Source organism: Ranitomeya variabilis, chromosome 1, assembly GCF_051348905.1.
Source record: "Ranitomeya variabilis isolate aRanVar5 chromosome 1, aRanVar5.hap1, whole genome shotgun sequence".
NCBI lineage: Eukaryota > Metazoa > Chordata > Amphibia > Anura > Dendrobatidae > Ranitomeya > Ranitomeya variabilis.
Window position 1 is genome coordinate 446,994,552 of NC_135232.1, and position 26,132 is coordinate 447,020,683.

At 42.7% G+C, this 26,132-nt stretch overlaps 1 long non-coding RNA gene across 1 annotated transcript in view; it reads right to left on the reverse strand.

The window, feature by feature from the left end:
• Positions 1–1,560: 1,560 nt before the first annotated feature.
• The window catches only part of LOC143796063 (uncharacterized), a 34,710-nt gene continuing 10,138 nt past the window's right edge, over positions 1,561–26,132 (reverse strand). The window contains exon 4 of the long non-coding RNA XR_013220441.1: positions 1,561–2,673. This is a non-coding gene — a long non-coding RNA (uncharacterized LOC143796063). The remainder of the gene's footprint in view (positions 2,674–26,132) is intronic.

The window sequence follows — 26,132 nt, forward strand, 5'->3', positions numbered from 1 at the left end:
TTAAGCTATGCAATAACGATCAGCGTTGTGGGACCCCCCCCCCCCCCCCCGTGATCAGAATCATTCTGACTCAGCCTTGATCCGATGACTCTGGGAAGAAGGGGCAAGATCGCTGTTGGATGATTGAGACCACGCAAGGCCACAAGTCAGAAAGGATTTTCGTAAGTATTGCAATGTGGTCTTTTACATCGGTTTTTGCTGTACATGTTGGTGTCTTTTTACAATGATTTTTTTTTCTTCCCCCTTCACAGTGAAGAGAGTAAAAGTTTGTTGACGCTCGATGAAGGATCACTTCAATAAGAACATGAGAGAGGAGATTCGGGTTCGAAGTGGTGCTGCTCAAAAAGTCTGAAAATATAAGTACCATCAGCGGCTTTTTTTTCTCAGGCCAGCGCTTGCTTAGCAAACGTGAGTATCTTTTGTGGTGTCTTACTATTACTTTTAATTTTTTTACTAATGTTTTTCATTTATTTTCCACACAGAACCTGGTGCAGCACCACAGAACCTGGATTGTCCTCTGTTGGAGTGGCCCCTCATTGACCAGCCAACGAACAGGCCCAATCATCCACCAGCAATGGAGCAACCAGGCAGGCTTCACAGGCTGAGGAACAGGAAGCTGCTCCATCAAGTTTTCCTCTCTGCCAGCCCCCTGCCACTACTTTACTTGGGTCTGGTCGCCAGTGGCAGAGTGCCTGGGAGAGGTCAGTTATGCCCAAATTTATTCACTTAAGCTCGGTTTTCCAGGCTGGGATAAAGGCGGTTGTAGAAAGACTGGATAGTGGGTTCACTCACGTGAACACAAATTTTCCAGGATGTCCACAGACGCCTTGAAGCCAATCTTAAAAAACAAGCGCAACATTATTTTTCCACTATAGAACGGGGCATGACGGAAAACCTTAGTCCTGATCTCCAGCTCTATATGATGAAGCCCTGTCAGGATGCTTACACCGAGGCCATGCAACGGTCCCGATATCAGCAGCAGGCACCAAGTTCTTTCCCTACAGAGCAACAAGCTCCAGGACAGCATCAGTGGCACTATCCACCACCACCACAACCACCGCTGGGCATTAGGACTGTTCCAACACTACCCAACTACACCACGCAGCCGAGTGCAGCAGCCCAGCCTTCCACTTCTACCATGCAGCCGAGTGCAGCAGCTCAGACTTCCACTCCCACCACGTATCAACAGGAAGGAAAAGGCAGAGGAAGCAGCAAAACCAAATCCAGGAAATGTGAAAATGCCAAAAAACATAAAACCACCCCCTCCACCCTCACCTCCAAATGTGTCTTTGTTTTCAAGTCGGTCCACACCTCCCTGGGTTCTTTCCCATCGAATGTGTCAATCCCTTCCAACTTGTTTTCCACTCCTAATGTGACCTCTTCCCTCAATGTGTCATCCGCCAATGTTTCTGACTCAATTCTCCAATTGTCTGCCCCTTCCACTTCCCCTACTTCCCCAACCACTCCAAGCCTACCATCACAGCTCGATACCCCCCCCCAGGTCCACCATGTCACTCTCTCCTGCAGAACCTGAAAGTAATCACATTTTCATTTTTTTTTAATTTAAAATAGTATTTATTTTTGTTAATACAAATTATATTGATTCACAATAACTGTCTAACTGTATTTTCTTTAGCTTTTTTTTAAAAACATGTGTGTATTGGTGAGTGTATTGTTGAGTGAAGTATTAACAGGTGTTACAGTTAAGGTGTTTGTTATTAAAGTTACATTCAAGGTGTCAATATTACAGTCAGAAAAAAGTACAGGTACATAACATTGCAGGTACATTTGACTTATTTACAGCTTAAACTATTTCATCTTGCCATGACACACGTCCAATATCAGAGACAAAGTAGGCAGCCAATTTATCCCTCATTTGGGCAACTTCCACTGTAGTCCTCAGAGGGTGAGCATGATAATTCGGCAGGTACCTCCAGTTCGAAGTGGAGTTGCTCTTTTGCCAGGATGTAATTATGCAGAACAACACACGCTTTCACAACCTCATCAATTATCTCTACTTTAAGATTGATTGGGGTTCCCAATATGCGCCATTTAGCTGCCAGAAAACCAAAGGCACACTCTACAGTTCTTTGTGCCTTTGTCAGTCTGAGGTTGAAAATCCTTTTGGTGTTATTCAAGTTCTGACTTGAGTATGGTTTTATGAAGTTGGCACGCATTTGAAACGCCTCACCCCAACAACAACAAATGGCATTGGCAGCCCTTCAGTGTTAGGAAGAGGTCGTGGCGGTGGAAAATTGAAATTATTACCATACAAACGTCCCATGTCAGAGTTTTTTAAAGTCAGTGAGTCGTTTCCTCGCCCAAATGAGCCAACGTCAATGGCAACAAATCTACACTCAGCATCTGCAATCACCATGAGAACAATGGAAAAGTGTTTTTTTATAATTGAAGTACTTGGATCCACTTCCAACAGGTTTAAGAATCCGAAAGTGTTTGCCGTCCACAGCTCCCACACAGTTGGGAAAATTAAAAATTTCCTTGAATTTTTCTTCATTTTTCAGCCAGAGTTCAGTTGTGGGTTGGGGGAGTAATTCTGCATGCAGAACATCACACAATGCACAGCAGGTGTCTCCAACAATCCCAGAAAGGGTGGACAGTCCAATCCGAAATTGAAAATGTAAAGATCTTAAGGTCTCTCCGGTAGCCAGGAATCTGTGGAAAACAAAATGGGAAAGAAAATCAGTACATGGCTTTTATAACAAGAACTAGATGGTGGCCCGATTCTAACGCATCGGGTATTCTTGAATATGTATGCGTAGTTTATAGCACAGCCCACGTAGTATATTGCGCAGCCCACGCAGTACATTGAGCAGCCCACGCAGTACATTGCTCAGCCCACGCAGTACATTGCGCAGCCCACGCAGTACATTGCACAGCCAACACAGTACATTGCGCAGCCCATGTAGTACATTGCGCAGCCCACGTAGAACATTGCGCAGCCCACGTAGTATATTACGCAGCCCACGAGTATATTGCGCAACCCACGTAGTATATTGCGCAGCCCACGTAGTATATTGCGCAGCCCATGTTGTACATTGCGCAGCCCACGTAGTATATTGTAGTAAAGAACAAGACGTGCACTCTCGCTGGTAATGGTGCAGACTGAACGTGGAGGAATCCTCCAAAGTATAGTCCCAAATGTAAACAGTCGCACTCAAGGAGATATCTTCAGAGTATTTTTAGCCAAACAAATGGTTTTTTATTATTTAGAAAAACACCAACAATTTAATTAGAAAATTCACCGCAGTGTTGCAAGGTAACGTTTCGACCCACTGGGTCTTTTTCAAACCTTACTGGAACAGAAAGAATATACACAGTGTCAATAAAATATAATCAAAAAACATAAAAAACACACAAATATGTACAAGTATAATGTCCCTATTCAATAGAAGTTATAACATGTCAGTATAATAGTCGATAGGACGGCAGTATTACGGGACCCCTAAAAAATACTGAAGAAACAACATAATAGATATCACCAGAGGTGTCATTGGACCTGTCAGGTTTGTACACATACTCTAGGGTGGATTTTAGAAAGTAAATACTGGAACTTGGCATATTCGGTGTGTCCATGTAATAAGGACTAAGTGCACGGAGAACACAGAGGGAATCGTATCACAAAAAGAGAAAACAGTAAATACAATTATCATCGTCTTATTGTTGGAGCCCTGGGTGGTCACATAGATATGTCTACAACAGTATATAATACAATGGTGGTGGACATAGATGGCAGTAAATAAAGCGGTTGGTACTGACCTTATGAAAGTAGAAAGTGAGAGGAGGGTAAAAATCCCTGGAGAGGTGCAGGAGTCCCGTTAGGGGCTGTAAGAAGGAAGGCCACAGCGATGAATACAGTACAGTGGGCAGGAAAGCAGCAGCAAAGAAATGGAGAGCAGCGGGTATATTTACCTATCAGTGTGTCACATCGGGTATCTGCGGTGGTGGTGTGTGGGAGCTTAGAGCTGAGCGCCCTTTATGTAGGGCGACCGGAAGTATAGAGCGCTGAGTGTGCAGGCGCAAAGACAAGCGGCCAAAAGGAGGTTTGGAGCGCATGGAGGGAGAAGTCTAGACTGCGCAAGCGCAGTGTGGATAATGAGGTTCTGTGAGAGGCGCTCGTTGCCTGGGCTTGTGGTGCGCGCAGGCGCAGTGTAATCGCTGGATGTACGCAAAATAAGGGGCATTCACACTCCTCTGAAGTGCGCTGAAGGCGTTGAGGTAGTAATGTGGATATAATCAATGTATAAATGTGGACTGGCAAGCGATCAGATAGAGGTAATAGATAAAATCATGAAAGCCATGAGGAAGCTAGGAGAAATGGGCAAACTTGGGAAAGTACTGTGTTTTCTCAAAAAGAAGATGAAAATAATGTAAATAAAGATAAAAATAAAAATAAAATAGAAATGTTTGAAAATGATGAAAATATAATAATGAAATGAAAAAAATGATAATTAAAATTAAGAATAAAAAATAAAAATAAATATAAAAAGGATAATGGTAAACTGAAATGAGACGGAGTCGAACTAAATGGACAAAAAATGGATAGAAATTGAAAATTAGTAAAAATAAAAATGAAAATAAATAAAATGAAAATAAATATAAATATGAAAAAATAATAATACTAAAAAATAAAAAATAAATAAAAAATCAAAAATGAAAATATAAATAAAAATAAAAAAATATAAAATAAAAATATATAAAAGTAAAAAGGGTAAAAAAAAGCGTACTCCGCACCGTACTCACCCTATGGAGAAGGCAGAAGACTAGTGTGTCTGAAAAATAAGATATAGGTTAGTCATGGAGAAATAAAGAGAACTGCATATCTACCACCATGTATGGATATAGGAGTTACACAACATGATAACAAACTGACCCCACGTTATCTGGGGAAGTAGTTACTTAATAATGAGATCCAATTCCCTGTTAAGGCCTCTTGGGGCCAGCGTTTGGAGGGTGTAGATCCAGTAGGCTTCCCTTTCTTTCAATAGTTTAATGTGGTTTCCACCTCTGCATGGCCGCTCAACTTGCTCAATGACTTGAACCCTCAGTTGCGAGACATTGTGGTTTGCATTGATGAAGTGGTGAAGGATCGGTAGCCAAGTCCTCTTGCAGCATATGGTGGACTTATGACTGGCAATCCTGTCTCGTAAATGCTGGGTAGTCTCACCCACATAAAGTAGGCCACACGGACATTTTATGAGATACACAACGTAGTTGGTATCACACGTGTAGAAGCCTTTAATATTATAATGTTTGCCTGTGTGTGGGTGAGTGATTTCGTTTCCCTTGATAATGTTCGAGCAGCAGGCACAACTGAGGCAAGGGAATGTGCCTTTATGTTCCGTGCCAAGGAAAGTCTGTTTAGGTACTCTGGAGAAACTCCCTATGTCGGCTCTGACTACGTTGTCCCTGACGTTTTGTGGATGTCGCTTACACATAAGTGCTGGGGTGTGGAAAGCTTCGACGTTGGGATAGGATTTAGTTAAGATGGACCAATGTTTACGGATGACATTATATATTTTGGACATTACCGGGTGGTGTGTGTGGACAAATGTGACTCTTTCTTTAGTGGGAGCAATGGGTGGTGTCAACCGGGGCTCCACGGCTCTTGCTTTCTCTCTTGAGAGGAGTTCTTGGGGGTAATGTCTGTTTTTGAATTTATCAGCCATTTCATCAAGGCGAGTAAGGATGAGGTTGGTGTCAGATACTATCCTCGTGATGCGTGTGAACTGGGAGCGAGGTAGACTGTTTTTAGTGGATGAGGGGTGGCAACTGGTATAGTGGAGTAAGTTGTTGGTATCGGTTGGTTTGGTGAAGATGTCGGTGGATAGAGTCCCCTTGTCATTCTTAATCACCATGGTGTCCAAGAAGGAAATCTGTGTCCTGTGCCAGTTCAGTGTGAATTGAAGTTCTGGTCTAATGGAATTTAGAAAATCCGTGAAGGACAATAGGTCCTCTGCGGTACCCATCCAAAGACAAAAGATGTCATCAATGAAACTGAACCAACATTTGCTATATTGTTTCTATATATTTCTGTGAATTGACTGATAGAGTGGAGGAAATGGCCAGTATCCAAAATGAATGATTGAGCTTTCTTCGTTAATGATGTAAATATTTTCTCAAGGAAGATGGAGATTGGGGCTAAAATGGAGTCTGTAGAAGCCACTATTGGGCGACCAGGCGGATTTATCAGGGATTTGTGAACTTTGGGCAAAGTGTAAAAGACTGGTGTGACAGGGTTCTGGTTCACTAGAAAAGTGGCCGTTTTTGAATCCGTTTTTACTTTTATATATTTTTATTTTTTTATTTTTATTTATATTTTCATTTTTTTTATTATTAGTATTATTTTTTCATATTTATATTTATTTTCATTTTATTTATTTTCATTTTTATTTTTACTAATTTTCAATTTCTATCCATTTTTTGTCCATTTAGTTCGACTCCGTCTCATTTCAGTTTACCATTATCCTTTTTATATTTATTTTTATTTGTTATTCTTAATTTTAATTATCATTTTTTTCATTTCATTATTATATTTTCATCATTTTCAAACATTTCTATTTTATTTTTATTTTTATCTTTATTTACATTATTTTCATCTTCTTTTTGAGAAAACACAGTACTTTCCCAAGTTTGCCCATTTCTCCTAGCTTCCTCATGGCTTTCATGATTTTATCTATTACCTCTATCTGATCGCTTGCCAGTCCACATTTATACATTGATTATATCCACATTACTACCTCAACGCCTTCAGCGCACTTCAGAGGAGTGTGAACACCCCTTATTTTGCGTACATCCAGCGATTACACTGCGCCTGCGCGCACCACAAGCCCAGGCAACGAGCGCCTCTCACAGAACCTCATTATCCACACTGCGCTTGCGCAGTCTAGACTTCTCCCTCCATGAGCTCCAAACCTCCTTTTGGCCGCTTGTCTTTGCGCCTGCACACTCGGCGCTCTATACTTCCGGTTGCCCTGCATAAAGGGCGCTCAGCTCTAAGCTCCCACACACCACCACCGCAGATACCCGATGTGACACACTGATAGGTAAATATACCCGCTGCTCTCCATTTCTTTGCTGCTGCTTTCCTGCCCACTGTACTGTATTCATCGCTGTGGCCTTCCTTCTTACAGCCCCTAACGGGACTACTGCACCTCTCCAGGGATTTTTACCCTCCTCTCACTTTCTACTTTCATAAGGTCAGTACCAACCGCTTTATTTACTGCCATCTATGTCCACCACCATTGTATTATATACTGTTGTAGACATATCTATGTGACCACCCAGGGCTCCAACAATAAGACGATGATAATTGTATTTACTGTTTTCTCTTTTTGTGATACGATTCCCTCTGTGTTCTCCGTGCACTTAGTCCTTATTACATGGACACACCGAATGTGCCAAGTTCCAGTATTTACTTTCTAAAATCCACCCTAGAGTATGTGTACAAACCTGACAGGTCCAATGACACCTCTGGTGATATCTATTATGTTGTTTCTTCAGTATTTTTTAGGGGTCCCGTAATACCGCCGTCCTATCGACTATTATACTGACATGTTATAACTTCTATTGAATAGGGACATTATACTTGTACATATCTGTGTTTTTTATGTTTTTTGATTATCTTTTATTGACACTGTGTATATTCTTTCTGTTCCAGTAAGGTTTGAAAAAGACCCAGTGGGTCGAAACGTTACCTTGCAACACTGCGGTGAATTTTCTAATTAAATTGTTGGTGTTTTTCTAAATAATAAAAAACCATTTGTTTGGCTAAAAATACTCTGAATATATCTCCTTGAGTGCGACTGTTTACATTTGGGACTATACTTTGGAGGATTCCTCCACGTTCAGTCTGCACCATTACCAGCGAGAGTGCACGTCTTGTTCTTTACTATGATATTCAAGTTGACGTCTGCACCAGCTCCCTCAATGACGACCAACACCTTTGCTTTTGATGAGACGACAGCATCCAGGATCCTATCTAAAATAACCACATCAGGGGATTTCCTTAAAACCCCTGCTCAGGAAATACGGACCAGGGATTACGAAAGAGAATGGAAGCGTCTAACTTCATACGACCTACACGCAACCACCTTGGCTGAATACCATAAACTCAGCAGAATTCCACGGGGCCTGCGGTGTCACCTGAGACCCACCTTATTTTCAGATAAACCCGAGTTTTGTGAGAAATTCAAACAAATACTTAACAAGTGTTCCTTGGACATTATTTTGTTAACTGTAGAATCTCTTCAGACAGCTATTACTGAAACAGCACAGAAAATTACCTCTATCGAGGAACAACTGGGTTCAACTCTCTATAGCACAGAGTGGCAAAATCTGAAATCTAAAACAGATAAAACCATTGAAGATCATTGCAAGGCTCTACAAGAAAAGAAGAGATCAAAATTCCAGAGAGATTCTGAGGAATATATCCAAGACCAGGTATACAGATGGAAAGATTCTACCAATACGGACTCTTGGCGAAGAAACTACAACTACAACCCAAGATTTACAGGTTCATACAGTACAGACAGCGACAGCTCCACTGGCACTTTTTTTTTTCAGAACCGTTTTTTACAGAAACGACCACCGACCAGAGCACGTGGCCGACATACAGGAGGAGACGCACAAGGAGGGCCACCCGTAAACACCGCAGATCGGATGACGACAAGATCGCAGGTAAAGCTTCCAACTCCATCCTCAATATATCCTCATACACACTCAGCCCATCTGAGTTAGCCATCCTCCAACGGGGACTGTCCTTCTGTCCCACCCTCCCCATGGGGTAAATTTCAATTATCCCAAGGCCTTGAACAATTCTATAGGAATATTCGTCTGAAGACATACTTTGGACTTGAACAAGAAACAACGAGGAACAGAGTCCTTCCACCAGGTGGGAACCCTGCTCCTGAGATATCTATCTCCAACCTGGGTTTACGTAACCCGAGCAACTTCCACCCCCACGCTCGTTTAATGCCACTGAGGCCTTTATTGATCTAGTGCATAGGGACACCAATAAAATCCTAGACCAACACCATAAAGGTCTATTACGCACATGTAGCAACATAACGCCCATCGAAAAACAGGCAATCAAGTCCCTTAAAAACAATAAACACATTGTCATAAAACCCGTGGACAAAGGCGGTGCAATTGTTGTTCAAAACCACACAGATTATGTCAACGAAATTCTTCGCCAACTCTCTGACACTTCCACATATTTACCGATTCCCCATGACCCGGTCCTTACAATTAGGTCTAAAATCCAACATGTTCTATCAAAACACCTAGCCCTGAACACCATTGATTCAAAAACGGCCACTTTTCTAGTGAATCAGAACCCTGTCACTCCAGTCTTTTACACTTTGCCCAAAGTTCACAAATCCCTGATAAATCCGCCTGGTCGTCCAATAGTGGCTTCTACAGACTCCATTTTAGCCCCAATCTCCATCTTCCTTAAGAAAATATTTACACCACTAACCAAGAAAGCTCAATCATTCATTTTGGATACTGGCCATTTCCTTCACTCTATCAGTCAATTCACAGAAATATCCTCAGATTGTATATTGGCAACTTTTGATGTCAAGAGCTTGTACACTTCCATCGAACATGACCTGGGCATCACTGCAGTTGAAAAGCTCCTCCAATCATCTAATCTCAGTAATAACTCCACCCAATTATGCCTTGACCTCTTATCCATTGTACTGAAGGAGAACTATTTCCTTTTTGGAGATCAGTTTTATTTACAGATACGCGGGACCGCCATGGGCGCCAATGTGGCGCCCGCATATGCTAATACCTACATGGATAATTTTGAGCAATCGCACATTTACAACAACACTTTATTCCAACAATATAGCAAATGTTTGTTCAGTTTCATTGATGACATCTTTTGTCTTTGGATGGGTACCCCAGAGGACCTATTGTCCTTCACGGATTTTCTAAATTCCATTAGACCAGAACTCCAATTCACACTGAACTGGCACATGACACAGATTTCCTTCTTGGACACCATGGTGATCAAGAATGACAAGGGGACTCTTCACCAAACCAACCGATACCAACAACTTACTCCACTATACCAGTTGCCACCCCTCATCCACTAAAAACAGTCTACCTCGCTCCCAGTTCACACGCATCACGAGGATAGTATCTGACACCAACCTCATCCCTACTCGCCTTGATGAAATGGCTGATAAATTCAAAAACAGACATTACCCCCAAGAACTCCTCTCAAGAGAGAAAGCAAGAGCCGTGGAGCCCTGGTTGACACCACCCATTGCTCCCACTAAAGAAAGAGTCACATTTGTCCACACACACCACCCGGTAATGTCCAAAATATATAATGTCATCCGTAAACATTGGTCCATCTTAACTAAATCCTATCCCAACATCGAAGCTTTCCACACCCCAGCACTTATGTGTAAGCGACGTCCACAAAACGTCAGGGACAACGTAGTCAGAGCCGACATAGGGAGTTTCTCCAGAGTACCTAAACAGACTTTCCTTGGCACGGAACGTAAAGGCACATTCCCTTGCCTCAATTGTGCCTGCTGCTCGAACATTATCAAGGGAAACATAATCACTCACCCACACACAGGCAAACATTATAATATTAAAGGCTTCTACACGTGTGATACCAACTACGTTGTGTATCTCATAAAATGTCCGTGTGGCCTACTTTATGTGGGTGAGACTACCCAGCATTTACAAGACAGGATTGCCAGTCATAAGTCCACCATACGCTGCAAGAGGACTTGGCTACCGATCCCTCACCACTTCATCAATGCGAACCACAATGTCTCGCCACTGAGGGTTCAAGTCATCGGGCAAGTTGAGCGGCCACGCAGAGGTGGAAACCACATTAAACTATTGAAAGAAAGGGAAGCCTACTGGATCTACACCCTCCAAACGCTGGCCCCAAGAGGCCTTAACAGGGAATTGGATCTCATTATTAAGTAACTACTTCCCCAGATAACGTGGGGTCAATTTGTTATCATGTTGTGTAACTCCTATATCCATACATGGTGGTAGATATGCAGTTCTCTTTATTTCTCCATGACTAACCTATATCTTATTTTTCAGACACACTGGACTTCTGCCTTCTCCATAGGGTGAGAACGGTGCGGTGTACGCTTTTTTTACCCTTTTTACTTTTTTATATATTTTTATTTTATATATTTTTTTTTTATTTTTATTTATATTTTCATTTTTTTATTTTTTATTTATTTTTTATTTATTTTTATGTTTTATTTTTTTATTTTTATTATTATTATTTTTTCATATTTATATTTATTTTCATTTTATTTATTTTCATTTTTATTTTTACTAATTTTCAATTTCTATCCATTTTTTGTCCATTTAGTTAGACTCCGTCTCATTTCAGTTTACCATTATCCTTTTTATATTTATTTTTATTTGTTATTCTTAATTTTAATTATCATTTTTTTCATTTCATTATTATATTTTCATAATTTTCAAACATTTCTATTTTATTTTTATTTTTATCTTTATTTACATTATTTGCATCTTCTTTTTGAGAAAACACAGTACTTTCCCAAGTTTGTCCATTTCTCCTAGCTTCCTCATGGCTTTCATGACTCCTGTCATTTTATCTATTACCTCTATCTGATCGCTTGCCAGTCCACATTTATACATTGATTATATCCACATTACTACCTCAACGCCTTCAGCGCACTTCAGAGGAGTGTGAACGCCCCTTATTTTGCGTACATCCAGCGATTACACTGCGCCTGCGCGCACCACAAGCCCAGGCAACGAGCGCCTCTCACAGAACCTCATTATCCACACTGCGCTTGCGCAGTCTAGACTTCTCCCTCCATGAGCTCCAAACCTCCTTTTGGCCGCTTGTCTTTGCGCCTGCACACTCGGCGCTCTATACTTCCGGTCGCCCTGCATAAAGGGCGCTGAGCTCTAAGCTCCCACACACCACCACCGCAGATACCCGATGTGACACACTGATAGGTAAATATACCCGCTGCTCTCCATTTCTTTGCTGCTGCTTTCCTGCCCACTGTACTGTATTCATCGCTGTGGCCTTCCTTCTTACAGCCCCTAACGGGACTCCTGCACCTCTCCAGGGATTTTTACCCTCCTCTCACTTTCTACTTTCATAAGGTCAGTACCAACCGCTTTATTTACTGCCATCTATGTCCACCACCATTGTGTTATATACTGTTGTAGACATATCTATGTGACCACCCAGGGCTCCAACAATAAGACGATGATAATTGTATAATTGTATTTTTAGGGGTCCCGTAAAACTGCCGTCCTATCGACTATTATACTGTTTTCTCTTTTTGTGATACGATTCCCTCTGTGTTCTCCGTGCACTTAGTCCTTATTACATGGACACACCGAATATGCCAAGTTCCAGTATTTACTTTCTAAAATCCACCCTAGAGTATGTGTACAAACCTGACAGGTCCAATGACACCTCTGGTGATATCTATTATGTTGTTTCTTCAGTATTGTTTAGGGGTCCCGTAATACTGCCGTCCTATCGACTATTATACTGACATGTTATAACTTCTATTGAATAGGGACATTATACTTGTACATATTTGTGTGTTTTTTATGTTTTTTGATTAAATTTTATTGACACTGTGTATATTCTTTCTGTTCCAGTAAGGTTAGAAAAAGACCCAGTGGGTTGAATCGTTACCTTGCAACACTGCGGTGAATTTTCTAATTAAATTGTTGGTGTTTTCTAAATAATAAAAAACCATTTGTTTGGCTAAAAATACTCTGAAGATATCTCCTTGAATGCGACTGTTTTCATTTGGCACGTAGTATATTGCACAGCCCACGTTGTATATTGCGCAGCACACGTTGTAGATTGCGCAGCCCACGTTGTAGATTGCGCAGCCCACGTTGTAGATTGCGCAGCCCACCTTGTAGATTGGGCAGCCCACATTGTAAATTGCGCAGCCCACGTTGTAGATTGCGCAGCCCACGTTTTGTATATTGCGCAGCCCACGTTGTAGATTGCGCAGCCCACGTTGTAGATTGCGCAGCCCACGTTGTAGATTGCGCAGCCCACGTTGTAGATTGCGCAGCCCACGTTGTAGATTGCGCAGCCCACGTTGTAGATTGCGCAGCCCACGTAGTATATTGCGCAGTCCACGTAGTATATTGCACAGCCCACGTTGTATAGTCACGTAGTATATTGCCCAGCCACGTAATATACAGCACAGCCCATGTAGCATATTGCCCAGCCCATGTAGTATATTGCCCAGCCACGTAGTATATTGCCCAGCGCATGTAGTATATTGCCCAGCCACGTAGTATATAGCACAGCCCATGTAGTATTTTGCCTAGCCACGTAGTATATAGCACAGCCCATGTAGTATATTGCCCAGCCCATGTAGTATATTGCCCAGCCCACTTAGTATATAGCAATGTGGGCATCATATCCCTGTTAAAAAAAAGAAATAAAATAAAAAATAGTTATATACTCACCTTCCGGACCCCCCGGATCCAAGCGAAGCTGTTACCGACGCTACTCGTGCGCTCCGGTCTCAAGAGTGCATTGCGGTCTCGCGAGATGATGACGTAGTGGTCTCGCGACACCGCTACGTCATCATCTCGCGAGATCGCAGCATGGACCGGTTAACGGAGCGTCGCGAGCGGAAAAGGCCTGTTGTCGATCCGGGGGCCGACGGACGGTGAGTATATAACGATTTTTTCTTTTTTTAATTATTTTTAACATTAGATAATTTTACTATTCATGCTGCCTAGTAGGTCACACAGGGTTAATAGCAGCGGTAATGGAGTGCATTAGACCGCGGCATAACGCGGTCCTTTACCGCTGCCATTAACCCTGCGTGAGGGCTGACTGGAGGGGAGCACGGAGCGGGCACTGACTGCGGGGAGGAAGGAGCGGCCATTTTTCCACCGGACTGTGCCCATCGCTGATTGGTCGTGGCTGTTTTGCCACGACTAGTGTTGAGCGATACCGTCCGATACTTGAAAGTATCGGTATCGGAAAGTATCGGCCGATACCGGCAAAGTATCGGATCTAATCCGATACCGATACCCGATACCAATACAAGTCAATGGGACACCAAGTATCGGACGGTATCCTGTATGGTTCCCAGGGTCTGAAGGAGAGGAAACTCTCCTTCAGGCCCTGGGATCCATATCAATGTGTAAAAGAAAGAATTAAAATAAAAAATAGGGATATACTCACCTCTCCGATGCAGCCTGGACTTTACCGCCGTAACCGGGAGCCGTTGTACCTAAGAATGCGCGCTTGAAGGGCCTTAGATGACGTCACGGCGCTCTGATTGGTCCGTAGCGGTCGCGTGACCGCTACGCGACCAATCACAAAGCAGTGACGTCACCTAAGGTCTTTCAAGCGCTTGAAAGACCTTAGGTGACGTCACTGCTTTGTGATTGGTCGCGTAGCGGTCACGCGACCGCTACGGACCAATCAGAGCGCCGTGACGTCATCTAAGGCCCTTCAAGCGCGCATTTTTAGGTACAACGGCTCCCGGTTACGGCGGTAAAGTCCAGGCTGCGTCGGAGAGGTGAGTATATCCCTATTTTATATTTTAATTCTTTCTTTTACACATTGATATTAATCCCGATACCGATTCCCGATACCACAAAAGTATCGGATCTCGGTATCGGAATTCCCACAAGTATCGGCCGATACCCGATACTTGCGGTATCGGAATGCTCAACACTAGCCACGACCAATCAGCGACTTGGATTACATGACAGACAGAGGCCGCGACCAATGAATATCCATGACAGACAGACAGACGGAAGTGACCCTTAGACAATTATATAGTAGATATTAATTAGTTTCTTTTTCAAAATTATGTACCTTAGGGTCACCAACAGACGTTCCTCAGCAAGAATTGCTCTAGATAGTTGCATGTCCTGCCTGGTGGTGGATCCTTGCACACAATGCAGCAATTCATCAAAGCTGTGTTCAGACATCCTCGTGTATTCAAAAAACTTTTGTGGGTTTTCACGAAGCCCGGTGTATGATGAGTGGTAGGCTCCATGGCTCTCTCGGACTTAAACAATGGGGTGTTGCCAATAGCGACAACGACGCCTTCTCTGTCTTTCTCTTCTCCTTTCTTCATCACAAGCCACAGCAAAAGCAAAAGCCAATTTCAGTGATAAATCCAGATTCAGATTGAAGCTCTTCGCGCTAATATCCATCTTGCAGCAGGATACAGCATCAAAGAAGAGGATTTCATCTGTGCAGGGTCTATATATAGAAATCACATAAGCCACGCCCATTGGGAAATACTGCGCATAAACAATACAAAAACGCATACTAACGCATGCACACGCAGCTTTTTTTGCAGTCATGCGTAAGATCATGTGGACAAAAAATGCAGCATAAACATGCATTTGCATGCGTTTTGGCATGCGTTTGCACACGCAGATGATACGCTGCGTACATAAACGCTAATGTGAACCTAGCCTTAATTTAACTGTACAGGGATTGACAACCCCTGCACAAGATTTTGGATGGGGGAGACAGGTCAATCAGAAAATAATGATCTGCCAGAAAATGAGATTCAGACAGCCATGGGCAGGGAATGATGGAAAGAGGACAGAGAGAAAGAAGTACAGTAAGTGCAGCGCCCAGCCTCATTTGCATAAAATTGGATAAGGGATTTCTTTGGAATGGATGCAAGGATTGTAATACAGAAGGCATGGCTTTACTCTGAATTACAGTGGTCTAATATACATATGTTTGTTTGGTTTATGGTACAAAACCCATACCTATAAAACCCCCATCTAAATACAAAATAAAAGGCAGTCCAAAATCAGCTTGCCTATGGTTATTGCAATATTTTAGAACCCCATTTGCTTTACCAAGTATCCCATATTAGTATCACTAGCTTACATTTTAAGAACAAGGTTGTGTTTGCAGACTAGCTACAGAAATATGTTAGATGGATACACACAAGTGTAATGAGTAATAGGGACTTCACTGTGCTGCAGAAAGTAGGTAAAAGGTCATAAGGAAGAGAAGTGATTGTGTCAGCCGGCATGACTAACCCTCGTACTTACATTTACAGTTTTCATTTCACTCTTCTAGAGTAAATGAATAACATGACGTACATTATCATTTCTCATGGCACAAGGATATTTCATTACGCCATTTCCTGAGAAAATGATTGTTCTGTACTGCAAAATATCACTTTTCATTTGTTTCGGAATGTATCTAATTATTTTTTTAGAGTTTAAAGGAGTTATAGAGGACTATTTTATTTTTGTTATGGTGCCAAGAACTTACAGTCAGATAGTTGCTAACTAACTGCCTGTTGGGCCCAATGCCGATCTCTGCCAGCTCAAAATGGTCACTGGTGGCATCATGTTGACAGAGTAATTGATTCTCTTCCGCTCTGCTCTTTTGACAGGGATGTCACTGTTAGGGTCATGATAACTGAAAGCCAGCTCCCTGCTGCCTAACTGTGGTGAGCTGGCTGTCAATCAGCCTGATTGTCATCAGGGCAGCCAGGAAGAGCTGCTTTGTTAGCATGATGTGAAAAGAAGCAGCAATATTGCCAGTTGAAGCGGTGTGAGCTTGCACTGAGCAGAAAAAGCAAGTAGTTGGCAACTACTTGCCTGTCAGTTCTTAGGCCTATCAGAAAAAATAAATAGTTCTGTATAACCCCAATTTTAACCATCTTCCCTGTCCCTGCTGAAGAAAAGAAGGCCCAAACCATGATGCTGCCACCACCATGTTTGACAGTGGGGATGGTGTGTTCAAGGTGATGAGCTGTGTTACATTTATGCCAAACATATCGTTTGGCATTGTTGCCAAAAATTTAGATTTTGGTTTCATCTGACCAGAGCACCTTCTTCCACATGTTTGGTGTGTCTCCCAGGTGGCTTTTTGTAAACTTTAAACAATACTTTTTATGGATATCTTTGAGAAATGAATTTCTTCTTAAGAACTCTTCCATAAAGGCCAGATTTGTGCAGTGTACGACTGATTGTTGTCCTATGGACAGACTGTCCCACCTCAGCTGTAGATCTTTGCAGTTCATCCAGAGTGATCATGGGCCTCTTGGCTGCATCTCTGATCAGTCTTCTCCTTGTTTGAGATGAAAGTTTAGAGGGACGGCCGGGTCTTGGTAGATTTGCAGTGGTATGATACTCCTTCCATTTCAATATGATCGTTTGCACAGTGCTCCTTGTAATGTTTGGAAATCATCTTGTATCCAAATCCGGCTTTAAAATTCTCCACAATAGTATCACGGTCCTGCCTGTTGTGTTCCTTGATCTTCATGATGCTCTCTGTGCTTCAAACAGAACCCTGAGACTATCACAGAGCAGGTGCATTTATACGGATACTTGATTAAACACAGGTGGATTATATTTATCATCATTAGGCATTTAGGACAACATTGGATCATCCAGAGATCCACAATGAACTTCTGGAGTGAGTTTGCTTCACTGAAAGTAAAGGGGCCTAATAATATTGCACGCCCCACATTTCAGTTTTTGAATTTCCGCAAAAATTTAAAATAACCAATAAATTTCATTCAACTGCACAAATGTGTTCCACTTGTTGTTGATTCTTCACCAAAATCGTACATTTGGTATCTTTATGTTTGAAGCATGATATGTGGGAAAAGGTTGAAAAGTTCCACGGAGCCGAATACTTTCGTAAGGCACTGTACTTAAAAATAATTCTCTTAAAATCAAATATTAGTGCCAGATTATTACTTTAGTTCATTATAAGTGAGTATTTCGATTATGGGGTAGTGGGTAAAGCACCATTAGCTTGGTACCACGGACAGACCCCTGTCAGGAGTTACTTCCGAAGACCAATGGTCCCAACTGGGGGGAAAAAGACACACCTCGGGTATCCTCGCTCCCACCACAGGGGCCATATGGGCAATACACGGTGTATAATACCACTCTATACCCTATCTAGTCCTCAGTACTTGTTTACAGTCAATCAAATATCGAATTTAAGACAATCTTTATTTGCCAGCAAGCTAAAGTGAGATAACTATTTTATAAATGAACAAAAGATAATTTTTTTTCTCCATATATTAACAAAGAAAAAATTATTTTATCAAGGTTGATATAGCAATGCATTAGCCCGGATGAGTAGATTTCTTCAACAGTGTTATTCATATAGTAGCAATATATCTGTATATCCGTGAAGACAAAACACAGTAAAAAGTCTTTTAAAATTATTTTAATAGAAATAAAAATAATACTCATTGCTCTACATACCTGTGGCTTCACTTTCGGCTTTGCAGAAATCAAGACAGTCCATTTCAACTTTCAAATGAACAACTTTACTGGTTTCCTTACACAGCACATCCATATTCATTACAGCATCATCAACAGGTTCCTTTATGCACACTTCTTCCTCTTGCCCTGTACTTCTTTCTTTGTCATACGGCACGTGCCTGGGTCGGACAGTATCATACAGTTCCTCAGCGTCCTCCCTGTCCGGACTTACTTCGCTTGGGGGTTCCCTCACCCCAGATCTGAGGGCATCTGCCCATGCTATAAGATACCACATGGTGAGCGACCTGCCCGTCTGTACTGCCATGATATTCCTTTCAGCTCCAGTTCTCTCTACTGTTGTACTGCTGCTGTTCTGTCCTAATGGTACTGGATGGCTGGGCTCCAACTTAGAACGTTATGTGATCACTGCTTCTATCTTGGGCTCTATAGCCCGTCCAGACGGTTTGGGCACCCTGTCCCACCTGACTCCTAGAGGAAGTCTCCCCTCATTTAACTACAGCTGACCCCTCCTATAGTAAACTATGTACAGTGTATAAACTAACTAGAGTCTATCAGCACTCCATCTTGTGGACTACATGGGTACTGCACTTTCCCTATGTCAGAACTATTATACATAGCAGGACAAGTATTTACATTTATACAAATATAGGCAAAGGGAATATTAACACTAAAGAAGGGAGTGGAGTATTACACGGTCCCGGTATACCCCTTACAAGAGCTGCAAAAATGTGTTTGCAAGAAGACAAACTTTATAATATTCTCTGGATGCAGTTATCTTCCAGGCAACATCCTCCTCATGCCCTATGGATTTCTCTGTAATAAGACACAAGATCGCAGATATCAAGGTATCATTTTATTCCGCTTCCTATGACCTACATGCCCATATAGACGGCTTAGGAGGGTTGATCCTACAGATAGATTCCCTTTAAGTAAAAAAGATTGTGTGTCCCCAGAACATTCATTATGCAATTCTATTATAGCGGATGATCCACACTTTATACTGAATACAAACTCATCACCCCTGGGCCACATCCTAGGAGGGGCCTCACAAGTAGACACTGCATTTGATTCTACACTGCTGCTGGGTCCCATGGACAAAAGGCAGAGTCCATGCTTAACCCCTTCATGCCCTTTGATGTACATTTAAATAAAAAACCGTGGCCATACCTTTGAAGTGGGTTTGCACGCCGAGCCTACATCTTTACTCACACATGATTACTTATTTCATCAGTCATCATGTGCCTTTAACAGATGCAGGTGGATCGGTGTTCCGTCCACAGCTGTTAAAAAGTTAAATCTCCCTTTCAACTGGATTTAACACACGCTGTCTGAAAGGGCGTCATTCATCTCACTGTCAACATCGCCTCTTATTACAATCAAAATAACATATCTACCCTAAAATGATGTCAATAAAAACATCAGCTCAGGACTCAAAAAATGAAAACGAAAGTTCAAAAATGGAAAATCACAAGGTCATGATGGGGTGAAGAGATTATATACTGTATCAACTTAGCCTAAATGAAGCTGGCCACAGGGATCGGGAAGGATGTTAATCGTGTAAGTCTGATTTTGGACTGCTGCTTGCATTGTTCTCACAGAGATAAGCTGCTCGCTGAAATGTCAGCCGGTGCCTTTCTTACAGACAACACAGGAGCACTTGGCCGAGTGAGTGCTCCTGGGCATGGGAGGGCCGAACATAGGCCGAAGCATAACATAGCTGACAGCAATCTAATATGTATAACCAGCTTTACAGGCAAAAAGGATTAAGGCATTGTGTTTCATCAAGGCCTCAAAGAGTAGATTTTGGTTCTTTCATTCTGAAAGAGGAAACTGCAGATGCTTTGGTCTAAGTCGATAAGGTCAAAGATAGTTCAACATTTTAGAATAGGTTCAAAAGGAGTGATGGAGGCCCTACCAAGTATAAATTATATTCCAGATGTTTCACTTTGGTAGGGGCACAATAATTAAACTTGTTTAATGTCTGGTCATAGAATATTACAGGAAAATGGATTTGAAGATCATACAAATAGGCTACTCTCAACATTTCTTCAATTTCCTCCAAATGATTTATTTTGATTTGTCAAATGAATCTGACTCTTTAATGAATTCCTGATCAGATCTGTGCCTTTTCAACATGAAAATGAGTATTGCAGGGTTAACACCAGGAGTCCCGTCAGAAATATTCAGAATGGAAAAAAAAATTCTGCTAAGGACTTTGTTGCTAGTCTAGACCTTTTAGATGCGTATTAGCATATTCCTATTTCAGGAGAAGAGGGTAAATTTCTCAGGGTTTCTGTGATTCAAGAAGTTTTAATTTCCAATCCAGAGCTCTCTCCGGATTATCACTACCTTCGTGGGTGTTCTCAAACTAGTCATGTTCCCATTAAAGCTTTATATTATCAGGAATATCTATATTATTGGTTGTTGAGAGCATCTGTCTCCAATAAGCCTTCAGTCTCCCCTGCTAATGTAATGACTACCCATCTTCTCCAGAAACTCTGGTTTCTTTTCAACACTACTTATCTCCAGCTACGATGTTGTTTTATGAAGGACTCTACATACCAAAACCTGTTTCTTCTCAAGGAAAGGATTTTTAGCTTCAAGAAAGAAGTCTAATCATCTAATTTATATGCGCTCAGCTATCAAAATTCTGAGGCTGTTATCCGCTCAGACTGTGAAGACTCACATTTTCAGGATTTGCAATAGGAAATTCTTTCCAAGACTGTGATCTTTCAGGTTTTTATAAAAAATAGAAAATTGTGGTTTATTTCACATGTGTTTCTTTACTCCTTGTTTCCCTGTGTTCCTTGGTTGTTTTGCTCTCTTCATTCTGAAACTACAATATGAGTCTACAATTTGCACATTCCATTAAGAACAAAGAAAAGCACTGCATGAATAGCGGTGTCCAAATTTTTGACCGATACTTTGGGCATAACCTGAGATTTTAGGGAATTTTTCTGTTGAGCGTACAAATAGGGATGCACAATACTTTTTTTTCCTAATAAGTGAACAGTAAATTACTTTGATCATTTAAATCACTAATAGATAGTGTTGAGCGATACCGTCCGATACTTGAAAGTATCGGTATCGGAAAGTATCGGCCGATACCGGCAAAGTATCGGATCCAATCCGATACCGATACCCGATACCAATACAAGTCAATGGGACTCAAGTATCGGACGGTATCCTGTATGGTTCCCAGGGTCTGAAGGAGAGGAAACTCTCCTTCAGGCCCTGGGAACCATATAAATGTGTAAAAGAAAGAATTAAAATAAAAAATATCGCTATACTCACCTCTCCGACGCAGCCGGGACTTCAGCGAGGGAACCGGCAGCGTTGTTTGTTTAAAATTCGCGCTATTACTTGGTTACGTGAATTCCCGGCTTGTGATTGGTCAGGTCGGCCATGTTGCCGGGACGCGGACCAATCACAGCAAGCCGTGACGAAATTACGTCACGGCTTGCTGTGATTGGTCCGCGTCCCGGCAATATGGCCGCCCTGACCAATCACAAGCCGTGACGTCACGGGAGGCTGGACACGCGCTCATTTTAAAATGGGCGCGTGTCCAGCCTCCCGTGACGTCACGGCTTGTGATTGGTTGCGCCGCGGTCAACCAATCACAAGCCGGGAGGCTGGACGCGCTCATTTTAAAATGGGCGCGTGTCCAGCCTCCCGTGACGTCACGGCTTGTGATTGGTTGCGCCGCGGTCAACCAATCACAAGCCGGGAGGCTGGACGCGCTCATTTTAAAATGGGCGCGTGTCCAGCCTCCCGTGACGTCACGGCTTGTGATTGGTTGCGCCGCGGTCAACCAATCACAAGCCGGGAGGCTGGACGCGCTCATTTTAAAATGGGCGCGTGTCCAGCCTCCCGTGACGTCACGGCTTGTGATTGGTCAGGGCGGCCATATTGCCGGGACGCGGACCAATCACAGCAAGCCGTGACGTAATTTCGTCACGGCTTGCTGTGATTGGTCCGCGTCCCGGCAACGTGGCCGACCTGACCAATCACAAGCCGGGAATTCACGTAACCAAGTAATAGCGCGAATTTTAAACAAACAACGCTGCCGGTTCCCTCGCTGAAGTCCCGGCTGCGTCGGACAGGTGAGTATAGCGATATTTTTTATTTTAATTCTCTCTTTTACACATTTTAACATTAATGTTGTTGCGATACCCGATACCCGATACCACAAGAGTATCGGAATCCCGGTATCGGAATTCCGATACAGCAAGTATCGGCCGATACCCGATACTTGCAGCATCGGAATGCTCAACACTACTAATAGAGGTTATTGGAGTTTAATGCACAAGTGTTACCACACAGTACATCATTTCTTAATAAGGCTTAAAATGAAACAGATGGATTATTGCTGTGTACAAAGTTGAATGAACCAGAATAATCTACCACTCTTACAAAATCATGAGTCATGGATAGAAGACAACTGTTATAACCTTTGATCTCATTAGTCCAGCACTGGTAAATTGAATTTGTGCAATTTTATTTAAAGCCTAAAGAAGCACTGAAACATTTTTCTTACATAGTGAGTAGAATGCAGAATATATTTCCGATAATGTAAAAACATACCTTAGTAGCTTTTAGCTACGTAGCAGCCCAACAAACAGGCTCTCCATGCATGTGTTGTGGGATTGTCATACAGCCGTGACACATGCAGCTGCGGCGCCAAACAGCTGATTATTGGGAGGGCTCCAGGTATCCGGGTTGCCGACGCAGCTATTCGGTAAGCGCTATAGCTATTCGGAAAAGGAGTTACATAGTTATTGTTAAGGTTGAAGGAAGACTTTAAGTCCATCTAGTTCAACCCATAGCCTAACCTAACATGCCCTAACATGTTTATCCAGAGGAAGGCAAAAAAAAACCATGTGGCAAAGAGTAAGCTCTTTGGGGAAAAAAAATCCTTCCCGAATCCACATACGGCAATCAGACTAGTTCCCTGGATCAACGCCCCATCAAGGATTCTAGTGTATATACCCTGTAACATTATACTTTTCCAGAAAGGTATCCAGTCCCCTGTTAAATTTAAGTAATGAATCACTCATTACAACATCATACGGCAGAGAGTTCCATAGTCTCACTGCTCTTACAGTAAAGAATCCACGTCTGTTATTATGCTTAAACCTTCTTTCCTCTAGACGTAGAGGATGCCCCCTTGTCCCTGTCTCAGGTCTATGATTAAAAAGATCAGCAGAAAGGTCTTTGTACTGTCCCCTCATATATTTATACATTAAAATAAGATCACCCCTTAGGCTAGTTTCACATTAGCGTTTAAATCCGCAGCGTTTAAAACGCATCCGCAAGTGGTGGAAAAAACGCATATAAACGTGTACAAACGCGGCGTTTTTTAGACGCATGCGGTATCGCATGCGGTTAAAAAAATGCCACTTTTGTACGCGTTTATATGCGTTTTTTCCTGCGTTTGCGTTTTTGGTGCGCATGATGAGAAATTTCACAAGAGAAAAATCAAGATGACCAGACACCGCCAATGGGACTACAGAGGGCGTGTATTATGTAATCTCTATATATAGACCCTAGGGCTACTGAAATTGTAACAGTTTGCTACTGTATCTTGTGTCATGATGGATCGTCGCATGGAGAGCTTTTATTTCAACCTGGATTTAAGCATCAAGCTGTTTCTTGCCTGAGCTTTTGCTTGGGAGCAAGACAGAAATCGCGAAAGATGGAGAAGGAGACAACGTAGGCGTTTTTGGAGACACCCCATTATCGAACTACGTGAGAGCCGTGGAGCCTATCACACGCTGTATGGCGAGCTTAATGCCAACCCGGAGAAATTCCAGGAATACACAAGGATGTCGCAAGACTCGTTCCGGGATTTGCTTGGTCGTGTCCAAGGAGCCATACGGCGACAGGACACCCAGCTCCGTAGAGCAATTCCACCGGAGGAACGTCTGCTGGTTACATTAAGGTACGTTCCAAATCTAAACCAATGACAGTCCAAATTTTTTGTTTTCTGACATGTATTTTTGGGGTATTTTCCTTTCTTTCTTTAGCGTAACCACACCATAAGTAGAATAGATTGTAATGTTTCTTGGGTTTGTTTTACAGATTTCTGGCAACCAGAGAGAGTTTATCATCCCTCCACTTCCAATAACGGCTTGGAATATCCACCCTGTCCTGAATAGTTGCGGACACCTGTCGGGCTTTGTGGAATGTACTCCGGGATGAGTTTATACCCCTACCCACCGTCGACATGTGGCTTGAAATTGCGGAAAAATTCTGGAGTGTTTGTGATTTCCCCAACTGTTTAGGAGCGGTGGATGGAAAGCACATCCGCATTATCAAACCTGCCAGAACAGGATCGGAGTATTTCAACTATAAAAAATATTTTTCTGTTGTGCTCATGGCAATAGCTGATGCGAACTGTCGCTTCATCGCCGTGGTCATTGGAGCTTTTGGCCGTGGCAACGATTCCCAGACTTTCAAGAACTCAGATATGGGCCGCCGTGTGTATGGCAAAAATTTCAATTTTCCCCCGCCACAACTTCACCCCAACACTCAAGGTCCACCGATGCCATTTGTTATGGTTGGGGATGAGGCCTTTCAGATGTGTGAAAACCTACTGAAGCCCTATTCCAGTCGGGACTTGAACCACACTAGAAGGATCTTTAACTACAGACTGACCAGGGCCCGAAGAACAGTAGAGTGTACCTTTGGCATTCTGGTCGCTAAATGGCGAATTCTTGCATCAGCCATAAATCTAAAAGTGGAAAAAGTCGACGAGGTGGTCAAAGCCTGTGTGGTTCTGCATAATTATATAATGGCTAAGGAGCAACCCAACATTGAACTGGATGAACCAGTTGCTGTCATGTCGGACGCTGTTCAGACCAGGTCGTTCGACAGACAGCGGTAATTCCGCTTTTGTCCACTATGCGCTCATTGGCGTCGGCTAGATTTTATCTAGCTGGTCCGGGGTTTATTTACCTGGTGCTCACATTGGAAGCTGGGCCATGCCCACTGCCTTTAAATAGTTCTCCTGAACATTGGGCGTCACCGATTATAGCTTCTGTCTTGTGCGTGGTTATCTCGGTCTGGAGTGGTGAGCTAGTAGTTGGAGTATCGTTGCTGGTGGTGTATTTCCCTTTGTCTTATTTTCTCCTTCTCATATTTGTATTTGTTTTGCCCTTTGCACTTATAGTGTATTCCTGAGTGACTGTGGCGTGGTGCTTATTTTTCCGTTATCCTTGTCTGTGCTAACTGTGGGTATTGGAGTGTGGTCTCTTCACTGGGTGGTGGGTTGTGGTTTCAGCCTAGGGTTGAAACAGGAGATAGGGCGAGGGTGGAGGCCCAGACATGCACACCATCAGTGTAAACTCTGGGAGAGGGTCAGTCAGGGTTTCCCTAGTCTGAGGGGAATCGCAGGGGCCTGGGTTATTAGCTCTTTCCTACCTAGGTCTCCTGTTACATTATAATTGGCCAACATTATTTCCATGGATCCCATGATTTCCATAACCCGCCAGTTGGAGGCGCTGTCCCTACAGGTCACTGAGTTGAGGGGGGCAGTGCAGCAACAGGGACTAGCAGTATCTAATGTGCAAGCCGGAGTTACAGGTAAAGTTGCTGAGCCTAAGTTTCCTTTGCCTGAAAAGTTTGCTGGGGAACGCAGTAAATTTGTTTCTTTTTGTGAAGCTTGCAAACTGTATTTCCGTATGCGCCCGATCTCCTCAGGTAATGAGACTCAGCGTGTGGGCCTGGTGTTGTCATTATTAAGCGGGGATCCCCAAGCATGGGCGTTTTCTTTGCTGTCTGATTCTGCTACATTTAACTCTGTGGAGAGTTTTTTTTCTGCTCTAGGACACATTTACGATGATCCGGAC